The 26326-nt window shown below is 43.4% G+C and overlaps 3 long non-coding RNA genes across 3 annotated transcripts; 2 read left to right on the forward strand and 1 right to left on the reverse strand.

The window, feature by feature from the left end:
• Positions 1-5864: 5864 nt before the first annotated feature.
• On the reverse strand, positions 5865-20278 carry LOC310701238. Its single transcript, XR_014522952.1, has 3 exons — positions 20264-20278; positions 9644-10047; positions 5865-6040 (listed from the first exon to the last, which is right to left on the reverse strand). It is a non-coding gene; the product is annotated as an uncharacterized lncRNA (long non-coding RNA).
• Positions 10182-15323, forward strand: LOC310701268. The gene is made up of 2 exons (XR_014522969.1): positions 10182-10315; positions 15137-15323. It is a non-coding gene; the product is annotated as an uncharacterized lncRNA (long non-coding RNA).
• Positions 20279-20433: 155 nt separating the features above from the next.
• On the forward strand, positions 20434-23563 carry LOC310701266. The gene is made up of 2 exons (XR_014522966.1): positions 20434-21466; positions 22982-23563. It is a non-coding gene; the product is annotated as an uncharacterized lncRNA (long non-coding RNA).
• The last annotated feature ends 2763 nt before the right edge of the window (positions 23564-26326 follow it).

A 26326-nucleotide genomic window follows, 5' to 3' on the forward strand; every position in this document is an offset into this window, starting at 1 on the left:
GAAGCCTGCAGTTAGGAAGCCATGTAGCTTGTGAATTATGGGTCCCATCCTGCAGCAAGGTGGGGGGACCAAGATCTCTAAGCAGAAACCACAAAGTCTGAACCTTAGCTCAGAGGCCGATTTAGGGCAGCACAACTGGTTTCCCCACACTGGGCACCAAGCCTAGGGAGTGCCACAGGGCACCACAACTATGACATAGTGAATTGAACAGAATGGAAGGTGGGAGGCAGGGGGCGCACTGAATTTTGACCTCGCACAGGACACCACTGAAATTTGAAAGGCCAAAGTCTTCCCCTGCTAAAGTTGCATGGTGCAAATGAATGGGACTGTGCAATTGGAGTGAATTTAGAGAATCTGGATACAGGGAATTTCAGCTAGCTAGAGGGCCATTCAAAGGAAACAAAGCTGATTATTGAGACTAAAAAGGCACAATATTCCAGTGAGCAGTATTAATCCAAAACCCAAAATACTTGAGGAGCTCAAATCAGCAGAAAGTGCAACGTCGAAGCCCGATAGACGTTATGCAAACCACTGCTGGACTGAACAAGAAGTACAAAGGGGCTCTGGCTTAGGGAACCTCTAGTAGTGTCTGCAATGAGAATAAAAATATCTTCACCCCACTGCTACAAACCTGAGTACAAAACTCTCCTCTGCTCCCATAGCTGCCCTCCCAGGTTGCTCCTGGTTTCATTATAAAGACACTTGCAAATGTTACAAGGCATTTTCCCATCAACAGGAATAGAAATACTAGAAACATCTGGCGTCACAGACTTTGGGCTGACACATGCAACTCTAGCAGGAAATGGTTCTTATTAGTAATGATGACAAATCTTGTAATTAGGGGGATCAGAATTCAGCTCTCGACCATTCTTAGTGCCTCTGTGTATTCAGAGCCAAACCCTCTTGCACTGAAATTCTTAAACCATTTGTAATAAATAAAATAAAATAAAATGTACTATGAATGTAGTGTGCCAGTTTTGCACTGGCATGTCCTGCTTTTCTTCACCTGTGTGGGTGTCATTTATGGTTAGCTGCTACATTGGAAGATGTCCATAAGTCCCTGGGTTGCATCTAATGTAGTGCTGAGTAACTTGTTCCATCAGCTTAAGGATTTACTCTTGCACAATGGAACTCCCCTAATAAAATACAATGTGAAGTTCTCCTAATCATTGCATGAAAAAGAGAAAACATCTTTTTCAGGGGGTGAAGGTTCTTCCCCAGGGTGGGTGACACTAGGGTTCAGCACAGCAAGAAGTATATAGAGGTTTTGGAGGGGAAAGTAGCAGCTCAGAAAGGGACTCTATGGTGGGCAGTCATCCCATCTGATAGGTGACTTTGCTTGTGTACATCTACCACTTTCATTTCTGCTGGTGGATCATCTGCTACCCACCTCATCATCCTCATCCACATGGAACTCTGTTTGTAAATAAGAATCACATAGAATCATAGAATTACAGAGCTGGAAGGGACAACGATGGTCATCTAGTCCAATCCCCCGCAGTGCAGGAATCTTTCACCCTGTGTGGTGCTCAAACCCTTGACCCTGAGATGAAGAGTCTTGTGCTCTACTGACTGAGCTATCCCATGCAAACAACCTGTCATGGGTGAGGCATTGTGATGCATGATGTACAGGAAAGGAAGAGAAAGGGAAGGGAACATGACATATGTGCCGAGGCAATGTCTTTACTGCCCCCACACTCTAATTCCAAAATAGCACTGCAAAAGTGTGGGTGGACAGAAGGCAAAACAAGTATAATTTGAAAACTCAGAAAAGAGGAAGCCTTTAAATAAGAGATCTCTGGTGTCATTCTCAGCTGATGAGCCGATAATGAGCCGGGAGGGAAACCACAAATTCCTATAGCTCCAGAATCAATAGTGGTATAAGAAGCAGAGCATCAGCCACAGTATCCCCTATTAACATGTCAATGTGACACCTTCATCAGATCCTGCCAATCTAGAATTAGCCTTTCAGGCTTATATTGGATCCAAGGGGATGCCTGCAAGACCATCACCTTTCAAAGGCAAGTGGTTGCCATCAGGATACCACTTTTCTTTCCCTCTCATAGACTGAATTTGGATTGTGTCCCCAAGGAAAGGATGGCTAGAGGAAAATGTCAATAGATGTTTTGGAGCTACAAAATGAACTTAGCAGCATGTCTGTTGAAGATGCTGCTATTCTGAGGCATTCTGAGACTGCACAGAGGATTGGACAGGGGCTCTGTGAGAGCATACAAGATCTGTTACATTCTGCAAATCACTTGAGAATTCTCGTAACCTGTTTAAGGGAAAGTGCTGTTGATGAAGCTACCAGTCAGGAAGTCAGGGCTTTACCTTTGTGACAATCATCCTTGCCTGTCAGGACTCCACCCAGCACTGCACACTGAACCTGGGGGATGTCCAGCAGGAATCCTCCCTCTGAAATACCACCCATTTCTGGAGAAAGTAAGGAATTGCATAAACATTATGCTCATCAGCAAGGAAGCCTCAACAACCATAGGCCAGAGTGGATCAGTTATGATTCCCAGGCCCCAGGCCCATATTTAACCTATCCGGTCAGACAGGCTTCCTTACTTGCCAACTTGAGCATCTGGGAGGTGGGTCACTGTTGTTACTGCTCCTCATTCGAATTACAAACCACTTTCACCTTGTCCCACTTCAAACTGGAGAAAAACCAGGTGTGGGCCTGCCTGTCTTGCAAACTAAACATGCTCTCAAGGAATCCCTGCAAGCTGGCTATCGGAGTCTGAACCCCACACAAGAGCTGAGATCAGCTTCTGGCTGGATTTAGATCGCACAAAGGGAATTGCTGAGTCATGGGCCTGTGCGACGACTGTCATCAGCTCGGCAGTGTTTACAATGTGCTACCACCAGCACAAAGTCTCTGAGAGGCTCTGCCCATGTCATCCATCATCTGGTGGATTTGGCTGAGTACGGTAGGTAATTAATGAAGTGATATTGATAGGAAAGTAGGGGGGAACATCTCTGGCATCCAAATGGGCCCACACATGCCAAGGAAAGTGCGAGCAGATCGCTGAAAAATTCAGTCAAATGTGTGCCTGACAGGGATGGAATTGAAGCTGCCCTGCCTTCCTCAATGCCACTTCAATGCTCTTGTGGCATAAATGATTCCGTGACTATGGTTTATGAGTTGCACAGAGTGGAGGAAACAGATTCAACCCCATCCTTCACCACTTAAGCAGCTGATGGGCAAAGACCTTTATATGAAAAATGAACTGTGAAAGCATGTATTGGACGTCAGTGCTCAAAACCGTTTACCTCCTGAATGAAGCCCTATAGACATCAGTAGGAATACTCCAGAGAACATGGCTTAATTGGCAGACTGAAACATCTCATGGGCATAGCCAGGGTTTTTGTTAGGGGGCAGGACTTTGTTAGGGGGGGGGGCAGGACTTGTTTATAAGTTCTGAATAAGGCTAATATTATTCAGTCGAATCTCTCTCTCTCTCTTCCTCTCTCCCTCCCTTGCTCCCATGCAAAATGCTTTCTGGAGCGTTTCTTGAGTTGTCTACAGACAATGCATGCTTCCAGTTCTTGATTCCTAGAGTGCTTTCTGAGGATAATGTAGTAGTTGTTTTAAGGCTAATTTGGAAATCTAAAAAGCAAAGAGGGGAAAAACTGAAAAGCTATCTCTTTACTGGTAGAATTCAGCATTCAAAGGGGGCAGAGGTCTAATAACCAAGTTGAAAACAGGTCCCTTTTGTGAAAATCCATGAATAGGTGGATGTTTCTACAGTCAGAACAACAAAGCAAACAAGCAAAAAGATAGAATGCCCTGATAAAGCTGAGGCTATGGTTAAGATTAAAAGAGTTGTGAAACATTTGCGCAAACAAGCTGGCCGTTGTATTAGAGAGATTATGATAAGGTTACTAATTACTAACCATTTAATGATGTACTAAGCAGAGCATTAACAACCTGGAAATGGAGTTCAAATCAGGACACAACACTGTCAACCCAATCTAGCTGCTTGCTCAGGCTGAAGGCCTATCTAGTCCAGCACCCTGTTCTCACAATGGCCAACTAGATCCCTATGGGAAGACAAAGCCCACAAGCGGGACATGAGCACAACAGCACTTCCTGAATTGTGTTCTTCAGAAACGGGTATTCAGAGGTAGTACACAACCACCATGGCTGGGGGCCACTGATAGACCCTTTTAAATCTCTTTTTAAGCCATACACTTTGGTGGCCATCACTACCTCTAGTGGGAGTTAGTTCCACTGCTTAATTTTTTCTTGTCCATCCTGAATCTTCCCAAATTCAACTTCATTGGATGACCCTGGGTTCTAGTTTTATGAGCAAGAGTGGGAAAACATCTGTGTCCACTTTTTTAATACACTGAAGCATTTTATACACCTCTAGCATGTTCTCCTCTCCCTTTCCCCCCCTAAACTTAAAAGCCCTAAATGTTGTAACCTTTCTATATGTGGGAGTCGATCATTTTAGTTGCTCTTTTCTTTAAAAGTTCCTTTTTAAGCAGTCTTCCAATACGGGGGAAGTTTCCTCTTTTGAAGTGAAATGTGACCATGCTGAACCTTCTCAGCAATTCCCAACTTACATATATGTTGAATTTGATAGCACTGTGGTCACTGTTCTCAATCAGATCAGCAGCACATGCTTCTCACACAATGTTGTGGGTACCTCTTAAGATTAAATCCAGGGTTGCCTCCCGTTATAAAGCTGGGTGGCTATGTCCATAATGATCAAATCACCCACTACCAGAAACCACCCACTACCCTGCCCACTGGAGGCACAAGAGGATATCAGTTCATCCCCCAACAAATGATTTGCTTCTAAGGCTCATTTCCCTCTTCCTCAGAGTAGGGTTGGCCCACTCATGAGACAAGGTGAGGCGACTGCCTCAGGTGGCAGGATCTGCAGGGGCAGCAGATGCCACTGTAGATCTTTCTTCCCTTTTCCTTGACGTAGATCTTTACTCACTTCTTCTTCCCTGACAGAGAGAGAGCTGCCATTTTGAGGTTTGTCTCAGGGGCCAAAATGTCAGAGTGATGCCTCCTTCCCCAAGACCCTCGTCCTCCATGACTGTGTTCCTGTTGCAGTTTTAGATGGTGCTTCAAAAGAACAAATTAACAAATAAAAGGGTAGCGATTACTCTTTCTTTGCATAGCTGCCTAAGCCGCTAGGGCTCAGATGCTTTATGGGTTGGGATTCCCCTCTTGCTCATACAGCATTGGTCATGACTATCTGTTGGAACCAATGAAACTAGTGGTTGTGACTAACTCAAGATTCATAACTTTCGGTGGGACACTAGCCCTCCTCAAGTGTTCTGATACTATGTTAACAAAACATGAGAGGCAGGGTTGTTAGCTTTAGGGATGTGTGGATCTGCCAGTTTTGGTTTCTCTCAGTTTCTAATTTTCCCACTCTTCAGTTCTTCACATTTCCACTACAGTTTGCCAACTTTTAAAAACAGTTCTCCTGAAAATTCAGCAGCATTTTAGTGTGAAGATCTCTTATTGTGACCATGTTTGTCCATAATTTGTATGCCTAATATATACTTTTCTACAAACAGTTTCCCATAATAGAACACACTTTGCATGTTATTTTCACTAATAAATGCATTCTTCATGCACACACTTTACTTGCCTGGAGAACTGCATTGCAAAATTCTAAGTGTAAATTTAAACGATGGCTGTGTTTTGGTTTGTGCATTATTTCAGAAACTGAGAGTTAGGTAAATTTGGAGACTGTGGCTTTAATTACGGCATAGATCTGTCAAAACGCCAGAAAACAGCTCCACTGGGTCAGAGCAGGCACATGACTCCTAAAATCACTTACAAAGATAAGGAAAAGACTTATAAGTAACACATAAAGATGCTGCAGAAATTCCAGCCCAGGTAGGTTTAATTGGAAACGTTTTCTAACATTTCCTGACCCTGTACGCTGATGACTTGTTTGGAGAAAGATGTCAGTTCTGCTCAGTCAGTGATTGCATTGCTAGGACTCCTTTGTTCCAAACTGGTCCAGTTAGTATAGCACACACCTCCTGTAGTGGTGACGGCCTTGAAGGCAAGAAAGAACAATGAGAAACGTCAGTACATTCATGGTCCAGATCCACCATTCTTTTTTTTTTCCCAAAGAAAAAATCCAGCCCATGTTAATTTGCAGAGTCTTCTCAGTAGTGGCCTCTTCCTTATGGAACTCTCCCCCAAGATGACACTCTCAATAACAGGATTTAAGAAAGCTTTGAAAACCAACCAACTTCTCGTCACTTTCAACTTAGTTTATTAATCATTCTGCCATTTTGTTGGTGTTTTATTGCTGTGGAGATACCAGCAATATTTTATTTTAATTAGTGCTATTTTTCTAGGAAAAGAGGTGCCAGAACTCAACATGAATGCCTCCCTTGTTCTCTTATAATGGCAATGGTGCCCACCTGAGAGGTACTGGTACTGAGTTCCAGTGAGTTCTGATTGAACAAAAAACCCACCCCTGATTTTAATGTATTTTTGGTTTCTTACCTTTTGTAAAATTTTGAAATTCCCCTGCTTGTCTTGATATGATCAGAATGCACCCTGGTCCTACATGCATTATATACATTTTGATTGGGCTGCTGCCATGCATCTTATGTGGGGCTGCCTTTGAAAACCACTGGGAAACATCAGTTGGCGCAGGATGCTTCTGCTGGGGCAAAGTGTTGGGATCACAGGAAACATATTTTCTGGACTGCACTGGCTGCCAGTTCATTTCTGGGTGCAATTCAAAATCCTGGTTCTGGCCTCTGGAAAGCTTGGGACCAAGGTACTAAAAGAACCATCTCTTCCTATGTGAATGTGCCTTAAGATCATCCGCTGCACCCTTCTTGCATGTGTTGCTGCCTTCTGAGGCACATATGGTGGTGGCACAAGCGAGGGCATCCCACCTAAGAGGTGGCAATCAGCCTCCTTTTTTGAGTTCTGCTGGCGACAGAATATATTTCTTTTTAAATAATATATCGGATCTGGTTTTTTGCTTCATATAACTGGCTAATTGTTGGTATTGGCTCTATTGTCTCCTTGTTCCATGATGTTGCTTTTTGTCGGAAAACCATGGTTTTTATGATGAATTATTCTTATTTTTGTGTTCCTGTTTATATTTTGATAAAGCCACTTTGAATAACTTTTTCTTGGAGGGGAAAAGTGAAGCATTTTTAAAAAAATGAAAATCAATAAAATAAAGACGGCTTTATTTTATTTCTATGCTTATCTCTTATTGGCTACGTTGGGTAGACCTAATTCAGAAAGACAGCATATAAATATATAAATAAAATAAACATCCATATTTCAATGCTCATAAAGTGATCCTTCCTTCCTTCCTTCCTTCCTTCCTTCCTTCCTTCCTTCCTCCCTCCCTCCCTCCATCCCTCTCTCCCTCCCTCCCTCCCTTCCATAACATGATCAGGAGACAGGTAACAGCAATTTTAGCAAAAATGCATGTTTTGTCACTGAAAGCCTTATAGTTTAACTACAATTTAAGTAGTTAAAGAGCATGGATGTGAGAAATCTGTATCAAAAACTTATCAAATCAAGTGCTTCATTTATAGTTGCGGGTGATTTCTTTTTATGGTCATATCTAGATTTTCTTTTACACTCAGCAACCTGATTTACCACACCTTTAAGTGAACATGTCAAAGCCGTCACCACACAACTCCTCCAGCACAATCTCAACTCAGCAGACATATACTGAGGCCTGTGGTGGAATCCAAAACCTCATCCTAGTGCTCCCCTACTAATGGAGGAGAAGGGGAGGCAACTTAGATGGTGAGGAGAAGCTCCAGAACAGATTTTTATGGGCTCTAGGGGCTAGAGGAAGGAAGGGGAAATGGCAAAAATCACCACCCCTCTTTCACCATTAGTGGGTGTCTCCTGGTGAATCAAAACTATATGCCCAAGGGTACCAATTGGATAAATTGGTAGAATGGACTGTGTCACTTTGTGTTGTGGGGATGGACAGTGCCATAACCAGTAGATATATATGGGCATCATTATGTCTTTAGGCACTGAAATCCTGCACCCTGGGCAAGCTGAGCATGGGAAAGAGCAGCCCTTTGTACGAAGCACTCTTCTAGTCACTTCTATCACACCTCCATGTTTTGTACATCAATGACATACAAAGCAAACATTCGAGCAATTCTAAAAGAGGTAAAATGGTGGCAAGAATAACCCCAGCTGTTCAGATCTTACATTCCCCTCTGTGTTGAGGCTCCACCAAGCCCATTGCCACCAATGACAGGCCCTGCTAGGGCCTCCGGATTTGCACAATTACGCTGTGTGCTGGTGCCAGCTGGATCACTTTTAGACATCTAACCATCTTATCCTCCAGGCCCCCAAAACATGGGTACGTTTAGCAGCAGTTGGAGTGTAGCCAAGCCCCAGAAGGCAATGCGTGAGGAAGTTGCTGGGTGCCCTAGAACAGCCTCGCTAAACTTGCTGCCTTCCAGATTTTGATGTTATTTCGGTGGCTACAACTTGCATGCACCAGGTTTGGGAAGACTGAGCTAAGACAGCCTAGCAAGATCATGTGTGACTAACCCTGAGGAGGAGAAGGAAGCTACACTGGCTCCTGAGCAAAATTAACCATGGAACCTCCTTTAATGATGGGAATGATCAGCTTGTTTGTTTGTTTGTTTGTTTGTTTGTTTCAGTTAATAAATGATGCGATCATGGGGTTTTTTCAAAGGTTAGGCTAATATGGTAAGCAGTTAACACACACAAACATACACACAGATTTCACATAGAAACTTTTTTTCCAGGAGGCAGCAAGGGGCTGCCCACTGCAAACCCCATAGGTGTACAGGAACATCACAGCTAACACACACACACCCCAAAACCCCATTATGTGTCTGCATAAGACTTTCGAAAAGATGTGTCTGCACAAAGATTTTTTAAACAGTCACCCAATTTCAAGCTAGTGGGCGGAAAGAGGGTGGAGAAGAGCTAAGCAAGTTTCACCTATTCCTTGTTTCCTCCCTAAATATTTGCTTCTAACCCTATGAAGGTGCATATGTCACATGTAACACATTTCTTGTTTTCAGCTGAAACGCTCTACTTGCAAGGGTAGCCAACATGGTGTCCTCCAGAAGTGGTTGGGCTACAACCAGGGGCAGAGGAAGGGGTGCAGTGGAGGCGGGTCGTCCCGGGTGCCACCACTGAGGGGGGTGGCAAAATGTCGGGCGGAACTCATCGCAGGGCCTGCAAATGGTTTGCCCGCTGTAGTGAGAGGAGGCAGGCAGACTCCTCAGAGGCCCTGCGGAGCATCCTGCCCCAGCTCACCCTGCCCCACAGTCAGCTGGCCCCACCCGTGTGAGCGGCTGGCCCCGTCCCTGGGTGCAGGGCATGCATGCCGCCCCAGGTGCCCGATCGGCTTGCTCCGCTGCTGACTACAACTCCCATCATCCCAGATCATGAGCCATGCTGACTGCAGTTGATAGGGGCTGGAGGTACCAGAGGGCACCCAATTGGCTTACCCCTCCTTTACTGGTTGACAGAATACCATTTGACATAAAGTCATCTCTTGGATTGAAAGAGAATTGGCAGAGTTCTAAAGGAATGTGCATCAACATGTTATTCCCTTCCAGACGGATACATACTGCAGTACAGAATGTAAGATAACTACTAAACTATCACCTGTTCTCTTTTTGCCTCCACGACCACCTTTTTTTGTCCTGCCTCGCTTCCTCCCACGTCCTTTCCCTTTACGGCAACCACCTTTCTTGCTGCGATGTCTGTGATATCGTCGGAATCTTGACATCTTCTCCTTCTCTTACATCTGTGTGGCAGATTTCTGCTCCAGGTGGAGCAAGATGCCTTTCTAGATCAGCTGGTGATGATCTGCTTGGGGTGTTGCATTGAAGATAAGCTTGACTTGGGCCCACAAGTCACCCATCAATTATGACATATGAGTGACTCTGCCTGCAGTGCTACATCATAATGGCCTGTCTCATGGTACATCACTCCTTGTTTTCTGCAGCCTTAGAAATATTGGAGATGGCCACAGAATACCACCATTCTGCCTTCGGACTTGATATAACCTGGAAGGATAGATTAAGGTCTATGTCTTGTTCCTACTTTCTCTGTAGTAGCCAGAAGGAAATGCATGGTCTTCACCAGTTATTTCTCACCCCTGCCATTTGTAGTGTCCTATGCGAAGGCTGTGCACTGGATTCAGCTGAAGCCCAAATCAAATTGGGCTGATTTGTAGGAATCGAGGTTTCACTCAAGCCAGATGAGAACAGCCTTGGAGCACCCCTAGTCAGATCCAGCTGCTCAGAGCAGTCCAGGACATGAAATGGGAAGGAGGTAAGGATGGGAAGGAAGGGTGAGAAGAGGGATGGGAAAGAAGGGTGTTCAGGAAGAAGGAGACGCTGCAGAGGTCTGCTTTGCAAGCTCCTTGCCTGCAAAGAAGGCCCTTGCAAAGCAGCACCCAGCAGGATTGAATTCTCTACTCAATGACTCAATCCTGTAAGAGGGCTGTTCAGCAGAGACTTCAACCCTGTGTGCTGCTTCTTTCCAAGTGTCTTCCCTGAAAGGAAGAAGCTTGCAGAAAAGCACCCGAAAGATCCCCTGTGATCTTGGTTGGGATGGGGTGGAGATGCAGCACCTCCTCATTTTGTCCCTTCCCAACTGTATGTTTAATCTGCTTTTTATTTTTATTATTTTAAAAAAAGCTAATTAAACTTTAGGCCTACCCCAAAACTGATCCAGGGCCAGATTCAGAGTGAGGCTGGCATTTTCTGGGTGTGGAGGCTGGTGGTGACTGTACACAGCCCTTATCTCATGCTATTTTGGAGAAATGGATAAACGTCACCCAAAAGGCACATCACTACTTCTAGCTCACTATCTGTAGTGAGCTAGACATTCTTCATTCTGCAACGCTATCTAGGAATTCTTATTTTGCCAAAATCAGGTTAATAGTCATAGGGACAATTAGGATGATGAACAATATTTCCCCTCCATCCAATCTTTCCAAGTTGAGTTTCCTGTTGAGTGTGATTGTCTTTCAGCAGTTTTCAGGTTTTAGGAGACTCTGTCTTAGTATGAGTCTCCATGTCTTCATTTGCCTTGCCTAATAGCCATTGGCAACGATATACCTAACCTCATGAATTCGAACTTTCTAAAACTAATATGTACTGTTGTCTTAAAATATTGTGCAAATGATGTTTCAATTTTATTGTATTGAAGTGGAGCTTCAAACATATCTTAACATGTTTTCTGCCAATAGACATCTTCTTAAGCAATGTTCATTAAGTGAGGATATTAAAAGAGCACCTTTAATCAACTTTCAACAATTGCTCGTTGAAAGTCTTGTGCTTTGCATGCCTGATTTGTATGCAGAATCCTATGGGTTGGTCCAGCTCCACAGATGAAGGAGAGAAGAATAGGAGCCACACCCGTGTTATTTCAACAATTTTATGTTGTATAAAATGTAGATTTGGACAAAAGTGGCTTAATGAAGCCAGAATGACTTTGATAGTCCCTTCTGGCACATCTTCTGTTAGGGAAATTATACTAATGGCCCTAGGCTAGGAGAAGGTTGGTGAAGATGACTCATCCTTTTTCTCCTCTCTCTCCTGTCCAAGGGAGAGGCAAGTTGAGTAAAAGGTAAAGGGACCCCTGGCCATTAGGTCCAGTTGTGACCGATTCTGGGGTTGTGGCGCTCATCTCGCTTTACTGGCCAATGCAGCCAGTGTACAGCTTCTGGGTCATGTGGCCAGCATGACTAAGCTGCTTCTGGCGAACCAAAGCAGCGCACGGAAATGCCGTTTACCTTCCCGCCGGAGCGGTATCTACTTGCACTTTGACGTGCTTTCGAACTGCTAGGTTGGCAGGAGCAGGGACCAAGCAACGGGAGCTCACCCCATCGCGGGGATTTGAACCGTCGACCTTCTGATCGGCAAGTCCTAGGCTCTGTGATTTAACCCACAGCACCACCCACGTTGAAGCAATAGAAGCATTTGGGGGAAGACTGACTGCAGTTTCTGGAGAGAGACAAAGCTGAGCATTTGGAGCTCTGTAAGCTAACATTAGACTTCTCTGGACATCAAATGCAGTTGCAGTTTATTTGGCATTGCAATGTTTCGAGTTGTGTCTCCACCTATGCTCATCAATATGTATAACTGACAAGAAACACAAACATTACAAAACACCATGAGGCTCCAGTTATCATCTTCAAAAAAAACCCAAAACTTGGATAAGTGCTGGACCCCCTGGAACAGCCCGCTGCTCTGAGAAATGGAGTGAGTGTAACAATACAAATACTAAGTAAATATGCTCCATGATGATGTGGTTTGTTGCATTCCCATTGGCTTCCCATAGATACACAAGAGTTTCTTTTCTGCCAAGAATTCTGAGATGTTTTCATTCCTAGAATCATTCCTTCTTTCTTGTAACTCAACAGAGGACTCACTTTGGTGGTATTAGGATACAGAGAAGGTCAACAACCATTTACTCATTCCCAGTGCTCTGTTAAACAAAATATGCCTTTGTCAATTTAAGGGATATGTTTCTTCTCTTAGTCAGGTAAATTGATCCTCGCATAAGTTGATCCATTAGAAACAAACTGTGGGGAAATTAAATGATTTCTCCAATGGGGAGAATCATGTTTGTGCCCCTATTGCAGTTTGCAGTTCATGCCTTAAAATATAATATCTAATTTGAATGCAGGCCTTCCTCTAAGGAGTTCAAGGTGACATTTAGCCATACAATAACCCTGTCAGGTGGGTTAGGCTGAGAGGAAGAAACCTTCTCCAAAATAATCCTGTGAGTTTTACTGTAAAATTGTCCAAAGAAATTGGAGTTGTGTGTGGATCATGTTATTCTCTATAGTGGCAGTGGACATAGTTGTACAAGTTGAGTCAGAGGTTTCTTGAGCAGTTCTCTTCTTATATAAGGACACAATAAAGCTTTTGTTTAGCTGCCTGCTTGGTGTGCATGCTCTGTGCCTTCCATGACAGTGTAAAAGACAGAGAGGTGGTTGAGCTTCTTAACTATGGTCACTGGTTGCCAACAACTGGTGTCTCATGTGCTCTGTGACACTCATGTACTGCATGCCAGATAAGACTTGTGCCTGCTGAATAATGGTAGATTGGAGATGCAATACTTCATACTTAATGGAGAGTAAGTTGAGTTGTTTATAACTTTGTGCTTCTACCACATTGATGTGGAATTTCTTTTTTGCTGATAACAAGAGTCTCTGGTTAGCTTTTAGCAGGTTGCTAAGGGACCATGAGCATCTCACACTTGATTTTTATATAAAAGGGACTTTATTTTTAGATTTTTCATGCAATGTTGATTTGATTGCATCAGAGGAAAAGGAAAGGCATCAGCAATAACAGAGGATAAGGAGTTCAGAGCTATTTTTATCTGGGAGAGTTAACTTTGCTACTTCCTCACATTGGCCAATTTATCAAGATGACCTATACAAACCATTGCAAGCAGCAGTTAATTCTTATCAAGAAGAAAACCATCTTGCTGATGACTGTGGAATACAACAAATGAAGAATAAAGGAGATACTAGATAACTCAAACTGTATCCTGCTGAATCCCTCAACCTTGCCCCCTTATAATTAAGTCATATTAATTCCCTCTTCTGCAGTTAGAATTTAGGATTTTGTTGTATTTATGAATGTGGACATATATGGAGTTGTGGCACCTTAATTCATGCAGTTGTAACCGCAGGTTTCCATACAATTTTTGTTACACAGGGTCTTTAAACATGGGTCTTTAAATGACATGCTTGGAAGCAGAAGGTCTCTAAAGTAGAATTCGGGTGATAGTACAGTTCCTGCTCTGTGGGGACTCACAAAAACCTATTCTGGATTGGGAGTTAGAACTTCCTAAAAGGGTCGGCTTCATACTTTTGGCCAAACGTGTAGGTTGCATAATCAGTGAGGTGCAAAAGTAAGTTGTGAACTCGAATGCTCTCCCCTGCCATGGGTGGAGCCTCTAGCTACTACAGCTGCTAGTTTGTAATCACACCTATACCTGTTCCTCAGCTAATGCCCTATATAATATCAAGGGTGATATCCAACTAATACATCCCATCAGCACATACATTTCCACCTGTGCAATGCAACTTCCCCCTGTCCTCTCCCTATGCACCACTTAAATCTGTTCCAGGGGTTCCTTTAGGCCTCCTGAGCAGATATTGGGAGGCTGTTTAGGAGAGGGGGAAGGTTCTATTTCTCAAGTGGAAATCCTTGCAATGATAGGAAACAGAAGTTGGATTGCGGAGCAGGCAGTTGTGGTTTCGGGGGAACAGCTTTGGGACCCATGCCAGGCCTAATTGGGCCTTTGGGCTGAAAGTTCCCCACCACTGCTCTAGCATGAACAAGAAATTGTACTAGAGAAAATGAGGAGCAGGCAGTCCCATGAATGGTGCCTTCTTATGTAGACCCTGGTTCATACTAGTGGTTGTATGCATGATGGCTGTTAGGAGCCCCTGGAGTGAGAACAGCTGGCTTTGCTTCTGTGTACAGTGGATCCATCTGATAAACTATCAGACCTGCAGCTTGGAACCTGCAGCTTGGCAGTGAAGCAAGCTCCAGCTTTGGGTTGTTTTCCTATCCACTGGGCTCTCCTGGACAGGGAGGGCTATAAAAGGGTTTCTGCCTGAGCAAGACATCATCCTGGCTCTCAAAAGCTTCTGTGCATTCCTCCTAACCTTGGTTCCTTGGCCCTGATTCCTGGCCTTGGTCTGTGACTCTGGCTCCTAGCTTGAGCTTTTGGTCCTGACCCTTGGCTCTGATTTCCTAACTTGGCTTCTGGCTCATGTCCAATAGCCAACTACAGCTCAGCCTTGAAAAAAGCTCTCACCAACTGCATGTAAAACTTGTCTTATTGGGCAAAGTATGAACCAGTCCTGGGAAGATACACTTAGATGGAATAGCAGGTGAATGAGTGGAGATCATGAGCTTTCTCTAGACATCTTCCCTCTAACTACTGGTTCAAATTAGGTCTTTTTAATCAGACCAGCACTGTCCTTACATGTTTCCACAGAAACATACTGAGCACAAAATAGTTAATTTGACCTCTACATTCTGGAATTTGATATTCAGTATTCCAGGAGTTTGACTGTTGTTAAATTTAATTAACTTCACTTTTTCTTCCCCGCCACCACAGCTGCTCTGAAGACTGTTGACAAAGTGCTTGAACACTCTGTAAAACACCTTGAGATGTGTTGATACAAAGTCAACTGGATAGAAGGTAAAGTTGGTTGATGTTATTTATGTGTGTTTCATTATGTTCCATGCAAATCATAAGCTGCCCAGAGCTGCCTACACAAATTGAAATATATTCATAGCAAGCACTGAGTTCTTTCATTTGCAAAACAAACCCACAAATTCCATTATGCATATCAGAAAATAGAACATCCAGTTTTAGTCAGATAATACAAGCTGTATTGAAAATAGCATCTATGAGAGAGAGGGTACAATCAGATGGTGTAGCCTTATAGTGGTATTTTTGCATTTATTTTTCCAGCCAGCTTGTCAAACTGTTCCTACTACTACTTCTTTTTATTCCACTTACTTCCCCCAAGATTCATGGTTATTTTCATTCATGCCAGCAGGCATGCTCTCTCTATATGATGTGACTTTGCAGTCTTTTCTGCTCCTCTCCATGGTCTCTTCTGAAGTCTTCTCACCACCATCACTATTTCTAATATGCTTGTTTTGGGGCTACTAGATGCAGGCAAGCTAAGTTGGGCCCCACATGGGGGGGGCTGTCATGTGTGCATCACATGTGCAACACCCCATCCCCCGTTGGGCCACACCTACTGGGAAGCTCTCCAAGCCTCCCACCCAGCACAATGGCACTCACTCGATGCAGCAGAGGATAGCAGCCCTCTCAATATTGGGGGGCTCCACCCCCGCCTCAAAATATTGAAGGGGCTGAAGTCCTTTGTGCCCCATATATCCAGCACACCTGACTGGAGGACAGTCATGTTCTGAGCTGACAGGTAATTGTTTTGATAGGCAATGCACTAGAACAGCATGCCTAACTGTCCCACCTTCCAATGGTGTGGAAGGAGCCTTGATACTCTGAAACCTCGGAATTCTAGAAAGAAAGAAAAAACACCTAGCAGAAACGTTAACAAATTGCAAATAAGATAGAGCAGGAGATACAGAGACAGAGAGTCGGGGCTGCCTAGTTAGAGAATAACTCAGGTGGACCACAAGAAACCCAAACAGAATTCTGTGTGTGAGCTATGGATGCATAGCACCAGTTAAGTGCAAAATAGAGCAACGACAGGCATCAGTCTATTCCATCACCATTTGCATCAAGCTGCATCACAAGGAGACTGCTTGCTGGAAGACAATGGTAGCAGAAATCCCACCCGCGTCATTTTGATAGGGTGCTGGAAACTCTTTTGGGGAGCTACAACAAGAAACATGTCTTCCTCCACTGTCAATGTTGCTGCCAGCATTCTCTCAGCTGTCCTCATACTAGTATCAACAGGAGGGGTGTGTGCCTTTGGACAGCTGAATTTCTGGTATCCCAAGTGAACCCAGTGCCCTTAAGCAAGATGCAGAACTTCCCAGTAGGCCCCTTGGCTATGCTCAAATTGCTGGGCTGCTGATACTGCAAACCATCCTCCTTCTCTATGGACTGTGACCAAAAGTAATAATGAAGAGAAAGTATGTCTCAATGCTTAACCTCCTATGAAAGCAGTAGTGCTTGGGAAATAGGACAAATATGGGACAAATATGTGGATTAGAACTTAATTACCCTTCAGATTCTCTGGATTTTGTGATACAGAAATGGAACAAAATGAGTTTTTAAATGCATATTTTTATGATAAAATATTTAAGTACAATTTTTGTTATAAATAGGGTTTTAATTGTAGATTTTTGTGTCCCTCATCCCATTTACCCCAGTGACTGCAGCAAAGCTGCTGTGGGTGGGACCATTTAAAGCTCAGCATGCATTTCCTATACCCCTTGTGGTGGCTGAAATTCTTCTGTCTTTTAATTGCTGCTTTTCAAGCAATACAGATTTCAAATGAAAGACAGGCATATTATGTATAATATTAATGTCATTGCTGGTTTGGCCCTTAGACTGTTGGGTGTACCTCTTTTGGATGAGTGTGGTTGAGAATCCCCCATATCTACAATATTCCTTTTTTAAAACAAATCAAGAAATACAGACTAAATGGTTTTCTCCCCTCTGTTTAAGTGAACAATATTATAGCTTCTCATTCCCTGGAATACATCAGACTCCACTAACAATCCACCCATTTGTTCAGCAGAATTTAATGTCCTTGACTGAACAAATACTGCATTGGCTCGATCATCTAAAGTGGTACCCATAAAAGTCTTGGCAAGGGTTTCTCATATATATATATATATATATATATATATATATATATATATATATTCTGTAAATTACAGTTTGTGCAGTGGAGTCTCCCTAATCGGACTTCAACAGAACTTTGTTTTATTGTGGAGGAGAGGAGAGGAGAAAAGCAGAAAGGGCAGGGAGTTATGGCTGTGCATTTCTAATGCAGATCTGGAGTCAGTGGTACTAGCTAGGACCAGGTGCTATTATACCAGTTGCTTAATTTAGGCCACAGATGTACAGTATTTGGAGCACTGTAATCAGATGTTTTCATGTAATCAGCAATTCCCAGAGCTGCCTGGGAAAACGGATTGACTGCTAAACCCCCCTGAGAATTGTAGCTCTGAGAGGGTTACTGCGGTCTCATAACAAATCTCAGCACCTTTAACAAACTACAGTTCTTGGCATTCTTTGGAAGAAGTCTGTGACTGTCTAAAATAGTGTGACACTGCTTTAAATGTATAGTTTAGATGTGGCCTCAGAGACAAAGCACTTCTGATGTTGGAGGTTTAATTTAGCCATTGTGCCTAGTACCCATTGATAGCCTTATCCTCCATGTCTAATCTTTCCTGAAACGAGTGTAAAAAAATGTAGTATAAACACTGACAACTGGGAAACACTGGCCTGTGAGCCCTCCAGTTGGAGAACAGCCTTTACCAAAGGTGCCATGGGCTTTGAAGACACTTGAACTCAGGACGCAAGGGAGAAACGTGCTAAGAGGAAGGCACACTTGGCAAATCCACACCGTGATCAACTCCTGCCCAGAAACCAATGTCCCCACTGTGGAAGGACGTGTGGATCCAGAATTGGCCTCCGCAGTCACTTACGGACTCATTGTTAAAACCGGATTTATGGAAGACAATCTTACTCGGCTACAAGTGATCGCCAAAGAAGAAGATTGGTTAATGGAATATTGGTTAATGTATTGATCTTGAGAAATCACCCGGTGCTATACCAGCTGCACTGGCTCCCGGTGGAGTACATGATCAGGTTTAAGGTGCTGGTTTTAATCTTTAAAGCCTTATACGGCCTAGGACCCTCATACCTATGGGACTGCCTCTCCTGGTATGTCCCACGGAGGACCTTATGGTCTGAAAATAAAAACATCTTGGAGATCCCGGGCCACAGGTAGGTTAGGCTGGCTTTTTTGGCCGTGGCCCCGATCTGGTGGAACGCTCTGTCACAAGAGACTAAGGCCCTGAGTGACTTGACATCTTTCCGCAGGGCCTGCAAGACAGAGCTGTTCCACCAGGCCTTTGGCCAAGGAACAGTCTGACCCCCTCTATCCTTCTGTAATTTTCATAGAACTCTAGCCCAATGGTTGCTATTAATTTGATTCTGAATTGATTTTAGAACGTATTTTAATTAATTGATTGTGATTTTATGTAAACTGTGCTGTTTTTATTGTTGTTAGCCGCCCTGAGCCCGGCTTTGGCTGGGGAGAGGGGGGTTATAAATAAAAATTTATTATTTATTATTCTCTCTGTGTGTGTAGCCAAGTAGCAAAGCAAATGATGAGCGATTTGAAAAGGATGGTTGTTTGTGGACTCTAAATTTGGATAAGCTTTAATTAGGCCCAGGAATCTCAGCCGATTCTCACTTCCAGCAATCAGACCTGGAAGAACGCAGAAGCTGGAAGGAAGCTCCTCCATCAACGACACATAGGAGAAAGCTGATCATGTAACACCTTGAGCTTAGCCACTCTGTTGTGTTTCCACCCACAACCGCTATTAACAGATGTGTTTTAAAACCCTTCTAGCACTGATGATGACATATGGGGAATAAGAGGAATAATTAAGACCAGAAACACAAAACTCTGTTAGCCCAAGCAAGGAAAACAAGAAAATAAATACGATGACCTAACTGGGGAGGACGGGGACGGGACAAGTAAAACAGGAAGCTACCTGCCTTTGGGCTCTGTGAAAATTAATATTAGGGTAGTGGGAGGGCTTTTGCCACAGACTTCCCTTGTTAGACCTACTCCCAGAAGTGGCTCTCTTGGTGGGGTGGAGCCACTACTACACTAGCTTCCTAGCAGGTGGTCACTGTTGCTGAACTAGAGAGTGAGAGATGAGGTGGCATGGAGGTCAGCGTGGTGCAAACATACTGGCGGAGCTAATCAGTACTCCTGCTCTACTGTGCTAATCTCCCTGCTGCCTCGCCGCTCTGCCTCCCAGTATGCAGTAGCGACACACCTAGCAAGCTGCTTCTCTCTGTTCTATTCTGAGCCTCATGGCCATCTCTAGAGCTACTTCACTTTAGGAGAATATCGTCTGATGCTTGCTTTCATCAGGATGGATCTTCAGCAGGTGGATATCCTTATGAGTTAACTTGGTCCACAGGATTAGGGCGAAGCTGGAGGTTACGCTAAATGTGCACTGAATGCTTGAAAATTGTAGCTGCACATAGGGTTGGGTGGATGAGATTATTTCTGGCCCTTGTCAATTTTGCATAAATTCATACATAGAATGATAGAATCGGGCCATAAATCCTTTCCATTCCATTTCTGCATTAACACAGTTTTAAAACAACTCTGGGTGCACATTTGAATTTACATATGAATTTAAATACTTATTTTATCACAAAACTGAGATGACATACATTTTCTGCCTTGGCTGAAGATTTATACTATTTATAGAGGGTTTTGAGTATTAAGAGGCTCAGAAATGCTTTTTAAATAAACAAACACAGTATCTTTTCACAAAACACTGTTTAAATACAGTTAACTTTGATGTATTTTATCTAAAAATCATTTATTCTAAAAATAACAATTTATAATGTATTTTTGGTGTGCTTTTTCTGAGCCAAGAGTTGTATTGCAAAATTTGAAAAAAGTTTAAAATCTTGAAGGATAAATTCTGTCTTGATGCTTACCTTAGTCTAGAAGGTACAGATTGGGTTGGTTCACACCTGAATTCAAAGAAATCTTATTCCTCGAGCATCCCTGAATGTACATTGAGTTCTCATTTCCCTCTCTGCAACATCTAGAAGAACCTAACTTGGGTGTGACCACAGGGACATTTGGCTTTCCTTCCTTTGAGCAGCAAATTCCCTAATGCCGCACCACTATCTACTTTGGGAGGTCCTCCTAAAGTTTAAAAGCAATTTGACACGGGGAAAGGGATTCTGCTGATTAAGAAATACTAGCCCAATGTCCTCTTGAGTATGCGGAACTCACTGAGCAGCAGTGTGATGTAATAGCCAATGATATGGAATGGTGGTGAAAATAATGGGTGACCTCATGACATGAGTTAAGTTCTACTGCAGGAGTGAAAAGCTGCAGCTCCCCAGAGATTTTTGGACTGCAGCACCTGTCCTCTCTAACCATTGTCCCTGCTGGCTGGGGGCAGTTGGGAATTGGAAATCTAACAACCTCAGGAGGGCTATGGATTGGCCATCATGCTATTGGAGTATATGTGTGCAGTTTTCCCATTTCAGCTGCATCTACTCATTTACTGTAACATAGAGTTCAGCCCCTAGCCTGAATTACACATTGTCCTTATACCACCTCAGCAGACTGGCAAGTTGCTGTAAAGGTGTAGCACACCCAACTGAAAATATTGGGGCATTGTTACACTACAAACTTGTAAAGGTTTAGCAGTTATTCTCTCATCTCAGAAAAGTTATGTGAGAAGAGGCTAGGATCTCTTAACTGGCCATCTTCAGCTCCAGTACCAGATAGCAATACACAGGATTATTTGGGGAAACTCAAGACAGTTAAAAACTAGCATAAAATGTATGCAATCTAGTAGAAAAAGTGTCCCTATTATAAAGTCCTTAGCAAGAGTGCCAGCTTGGCCCCACAACTGTGGGTGCCACGGGCCATGGGTGCCATGCAGTGTGCATGGCCCTGGCCCTGAAATTTGTGGGTGCCCGGCCCCTTTATGGGGAATTTTGTGGGTGCTCTTGGCCCCAGTGAGTTGACATCTATGGAATGCACCTAAAAGGTTTCAGAGGAGAAATCCAAGAGAAATCCAAGGGTCATGACCAGAGATGTGCTGGAGCAAAGGCAAAAAGTTAATGAATCCCACCAGGAAACAGAACTGATAGTAATAATGGGTCTGGGTCAAGAATTCAAGTCAAAGACCAGGAAGCCTGAACCAGAGATTTAAAGTAACTTTTGTGCATGCTTGGTAAAAGGAGAGGGGATAAGGGAGGTGGGCAGACTGAGTACACCCCATACATCCAAAGCATATTTAAATCATGCTGCCACCCACCCTCCAAAAAGGAATCCTGGGAGATATAGTGCTGGGAATGCTAGTTATGTGTGTGGGGGGGAAACTATAGCTCCACTGTAGTTATTCATCCCAGAGAGCTCTCTTATCCTACTGAGTATATAGGGAATAACATAAAAAGATGAGGATTTTTGAAATAGTCCCAGCCAGGCCATCTTGGGAGCAAGTGATTTGAGATAATCTCACAATCACAAAGCACAGGATCTATGAAATCTCATGACTGTAAACTTTTATTCCTTCTGAATATACAGAAAGGAAAAGTATAAAAAGGGAGACAGGCCATCTGGGAAAAACCAGTATTCTCTGAGCCTTTTTCTGGGAAACATCACATTGAAAATTGGCAATGTTTCAGCAACAGGAGATGAGGAAAGAGGGATTCTGAAGACTTGAATCACGATGACACATATGCAACATGAGGGGGGAAATATTTTCATACTGATTCATCTCTGAAAGAAATATCACTATCTACATTTCTTATCTCAGCAAAAGTAAACAAAGAGTATAAGTGATTAAGCCTGGGATGGGCTTTAGTGCCCTGATTTTAAACATTAATTTAACAGGGTATAACTGACATATTGTCTGTTTGTTCTTTTGCAGAACCACTTCTGTATTTTTCACAGCTATCCAACAGGCAGAAATTCAAAGGACACAGCTTTCCCTAGTATGGAGATGCAGTGATGGTGAGAATAGGGGGGGGCAATGTTCCAATGTTAATTTCTGCCTCTTGTGATGGGCACAGTGGTTTAGGGTTACAGAGAATGGAGGCACAAGCCATCCAATTAAAGGCTACAACCAAGGCAAGCAAATGGTTCAGAACTGTGCAAATGTGTCCAAACCGTGAGAGCTGCATTTAATTTGCATCTTTCACTCATTTGTATACAGACACACAAAGACACTTGGCATAATCCTACACACTTGCCATTGTTAGACACATACCTCATCCTTTCTCTCCCCTGATCACACCCTCTCCTCCTTTCCTGCTTGGGGCAGATCAGGTGAAGAGGCAGTGATGTTCACTTCCATCATGGCACCCTGGGCACAGAGATTTAAACCTCCCTGCCCAGCATGCTGTGACAAGGGAGAAAAATGACCCATCCTTGTTCAGAGTCAAGGGGTGAGGAGGAGTATGACCTGAGGGAGTGTGTTTGTGTGTGTGTGTGTGTGTGTGTGTGTGTGTGTGTCCACGCAATGGGAATGGTGCCAGGGTGTGTGTGGATGGAGAGACCTGCTGGGTGGGCTACAGGTCCCCCCCCCACACTTTCCAAAACAGCACTGGGTAGAACTTATATAATCAGAAACTAATCACAGAATTTTACCACTAGGGCAATCCAGTGCAAAGTTCAGGCTGCACCTTTGAGCATATCATCTTAAAACTTATTTTCTCCCACCATAGATGCTTTTTAGATTCTTCACAGGCTCTGAAAGACACTCCTGAAACATAAATATCTGCACACGCACAGACACCCCCTCCCCCAATATAAGATCCTAATCATACTAATAATTAAATAAGCCATTCCGCTGCAGAGAAGACTCCTTCAGAGATTACCCAAAGAGATAAGCAATTGTTGATGCAGATGAAGTACCACTGCCGGATCCAATGTCTCTCGGTCACAGAGTCCGTGTATGAGATGAATCCGATAAGGCAGAATTGATTCCACAGGCAGAGGCGAGAGCCAACATCCTGGAGCACTGCAACGGAAATGCTGACATTTATGAACTCAGGCATTCATAAATAAAGCATCTTACAGCCATGGTGAAGGAAGGAAAGCAAGAAGGAAAGAGAAGAGAGATAAAATTCACAGAATGGAAAATCCATTAAGGCTTGCCTGTGACAATCCTATATCAGATAGGGGAAGAGTGAAATGTAAGACGTCCATTAAGTCAAAGATGCTCTCAATTCTCTGCATTTTTCTACTGGGCTGGAATTTCACTTGGAATCAACTTAGAGTCATAAATAAAAATGATAGTTGCTGTACCTTGTCTTTGTACACTCCCTCCCCCAATCTTGACGCACAACCCAATGTTGTGCAATGAACACACTACTTGAATGGGACTCGGGAGATTGGCTCCAAATTAAAAAAAAAAAAAATCTTGTAGGGATCTTGTGCTTATGACACAAGCAGAAATGCAGCAGGTGACACTTCTCTGTCATTGAATCTCTGTGATTGGTAAAGCTTCACCTGTAAGCTATCTTACTAAAGTGCCATCTCAAATAGCAGCAGCCCTACCAAGAATGAAAAGGAACAACACAACTTTACTGATGGATTCACCAGAGGCTTTGGACAGCGCCTCAGCCTCATTTTCCCCCGGTCTATAAAATGGGTAGAGCAGTGAAATATCTGCTCTGTTGCTATAAAGCAAAATATGGCATGGGGATGTTGTTGCCTGAATGTTCTAAGACAGGGGTGTCCAGCTTCCAAGAAACTGTGATCTACTCCCACTATAAATAAACTGGCAGTGATCTACTCATTGGATTGACCAAAGCTGTTGAGCTTGGGGGGGCGTCGATCAGTGGAGATCACACAATCAACCAGGATCCACCAGGGACAGCCCGCAATCGACCAGTAGATCATGATTAACTGGTTGGACAGGCCTGTTCTAAGATATGCCTGGGTCTTTATGGGGAGAACCATTGTTTGGAGGTCAGCATAGTCTTAATGTCAGTATCTACCTATTTGAAACACACCCTGGAGTTGAGGAAAAGCATGAAAATACTGTAGGTGGATCTATGATTCTCCCCTTCATATCGTGGCCTCATCAATCATTCCCAAGCCAGTTTCCATGGGAACTGAGGAACTGAGGAACTTTGAATCTGCGTTCCCAAAAGGGCATCTTTCCATCCACACCCAGTTAAAATTTATAAGGCGCTAGAAATGGATCTGTCCCAAGTTAAGACCAAGGATAACATATAGGCTGTTCACAAAGACTGCCAGGAAATGCAAGCGTTCTCTCCCCACCCCCACCCCCCAAATTTCCCTGCTCTTATATCCTTACCCTAGGAAACGGATCGGCCCAGAACAAATCAGTCATGCCTATGTACTTATGAAATCAATAAGATTCACTGTTAGTTATAGTAGCTAAATGGAAATGCAACAGTCAGAGGCAATACTAGTTGCTTGGGAATAAGCAACCAGAGAGGGAATGTTGCCTTCATCCCCTACATGTATGCTGGCCATCATTAGAAACAGGTTGTTTGACTAGCAGGAAGGACCTCCTGACTTTGACCCAGCAAAGATCTTCTTGTGTCCTTACATTAGCCATGAGTAGGTCGTGCCATTGTCTTGAACACGTGCTAACATTTGCTGGTTGGGAGCTGTAACTGTGGACTTCATGAAATTGTATTCACACACTCACCACTCTTTATTATTTTTTACAATAATTGGGTTATATCCACTTCTAGTCTTCCACTGGCAGAAGTTGTCCCTTTACTGAAGGAAGGCTCTTTAATCTAGTGAAGACCTCCATTTCCATCAGTGTAATGAGGATGGAAACTCAAAACTTCTCCAGAAGGTTGGACCACCCTTCAAAACAGCACGACAGGGGAATTCGTATGGGTCTTTGTATGCACAATCAATTCTTACATGCTTTTCAAAAGAAAAGTCCTATGAAAACTCCTTTGATGTAAAGAATGACCGAGACAGGTGAGTCACATCTTAGCCGGCATTAGTGATGATCTGCAAACAACTAATCTTCACATCTGTCTTTTGTGATTTTTTGTTTGTAGGCCAGCTGCATAGACTATATTTGAATATTATTTGGGGCATTGCCAACTGGCAACATTGTGTATCTCCTTTGGAGACTCCCAAAGAACTGAAATCCACCAAAGAAATTGATTGGGGGGATGTGGTACATGTGCTCTATTTTCTTCGTATTAGATAAGCATTCTTCACTATGAATAAGCCACAGGTCCATGGCACATTGAATGTACAATCTATTTATGCAACTAGTCTTGCAGATAGATGGAATCTTTGGGGCATACTACAGGGATCAGATGCATGTCCAAATACATAGTAAGAGGTAAGGCTCTTACAGGCCCCTATCCAGAAACATACAGCTGTTTTTGGATGGTGTGCTATGGTATATTACAATGAGTCCATTACAGTGGCTGGAGAAGGGTTGTAGTCAAGTACAATGGCAGTATATGCTTTGTATGCTAAAGTCTCAGGTTCAGTCCCTGACCTAAGACGGTGGGGGGGGGGGATTCCCTTCAGAGCCACTGTCAATCAGTGGACTATAATGAGCAAATTGACCAATGTTCTGACTTGGAATAAGCACCTTCCTATGTAATTTCAGGTGACATAATCAGCCTTTAATCAGTATGTGTGGTGAAGCCTTATACACATACCAAAGGACACTACTGCACCTATGAGAATCAATAGAGCACTGTTTTATATATATTTTCTATGCTAACTCAGAACATAGATAGTAAACGCAATATGTCATTTACAGCTGAGCATGACAGCTACTGTGCTCTTGTGAAGGACAGGGGAAAGAGTTATCTGGGACAAAATAAACACAAAGTGTTTAAACCCTTCTTCTCACAACCCAATTCCCTCATGTTGCAGGCGGGCAAGGAGAGCTGCCTGTTTCTGCTCTGAATGGGTGGGACAAATTTCCTCAGGAGGAGGAGATAAACAGGCTATGACTAGACTCACTAATAGCTATTCCTTATTGCAAATTGGACTTTAAAAGTCTAGGTAAATCCAAGAGGAATTTGACCAGTATGAAACAACAATTG

This window comes from Podarcis liolepis, assembly GCF_965112155.1.
Source record: "Podarcis liolepis genome assembly, chromosome: 1".
Lineage (NCBI taxonomy): Eukaryota > Metazoa > Chordata > Lepidosauria > Squamata > Lacertidae > Podarcis > Podarcis liolepis.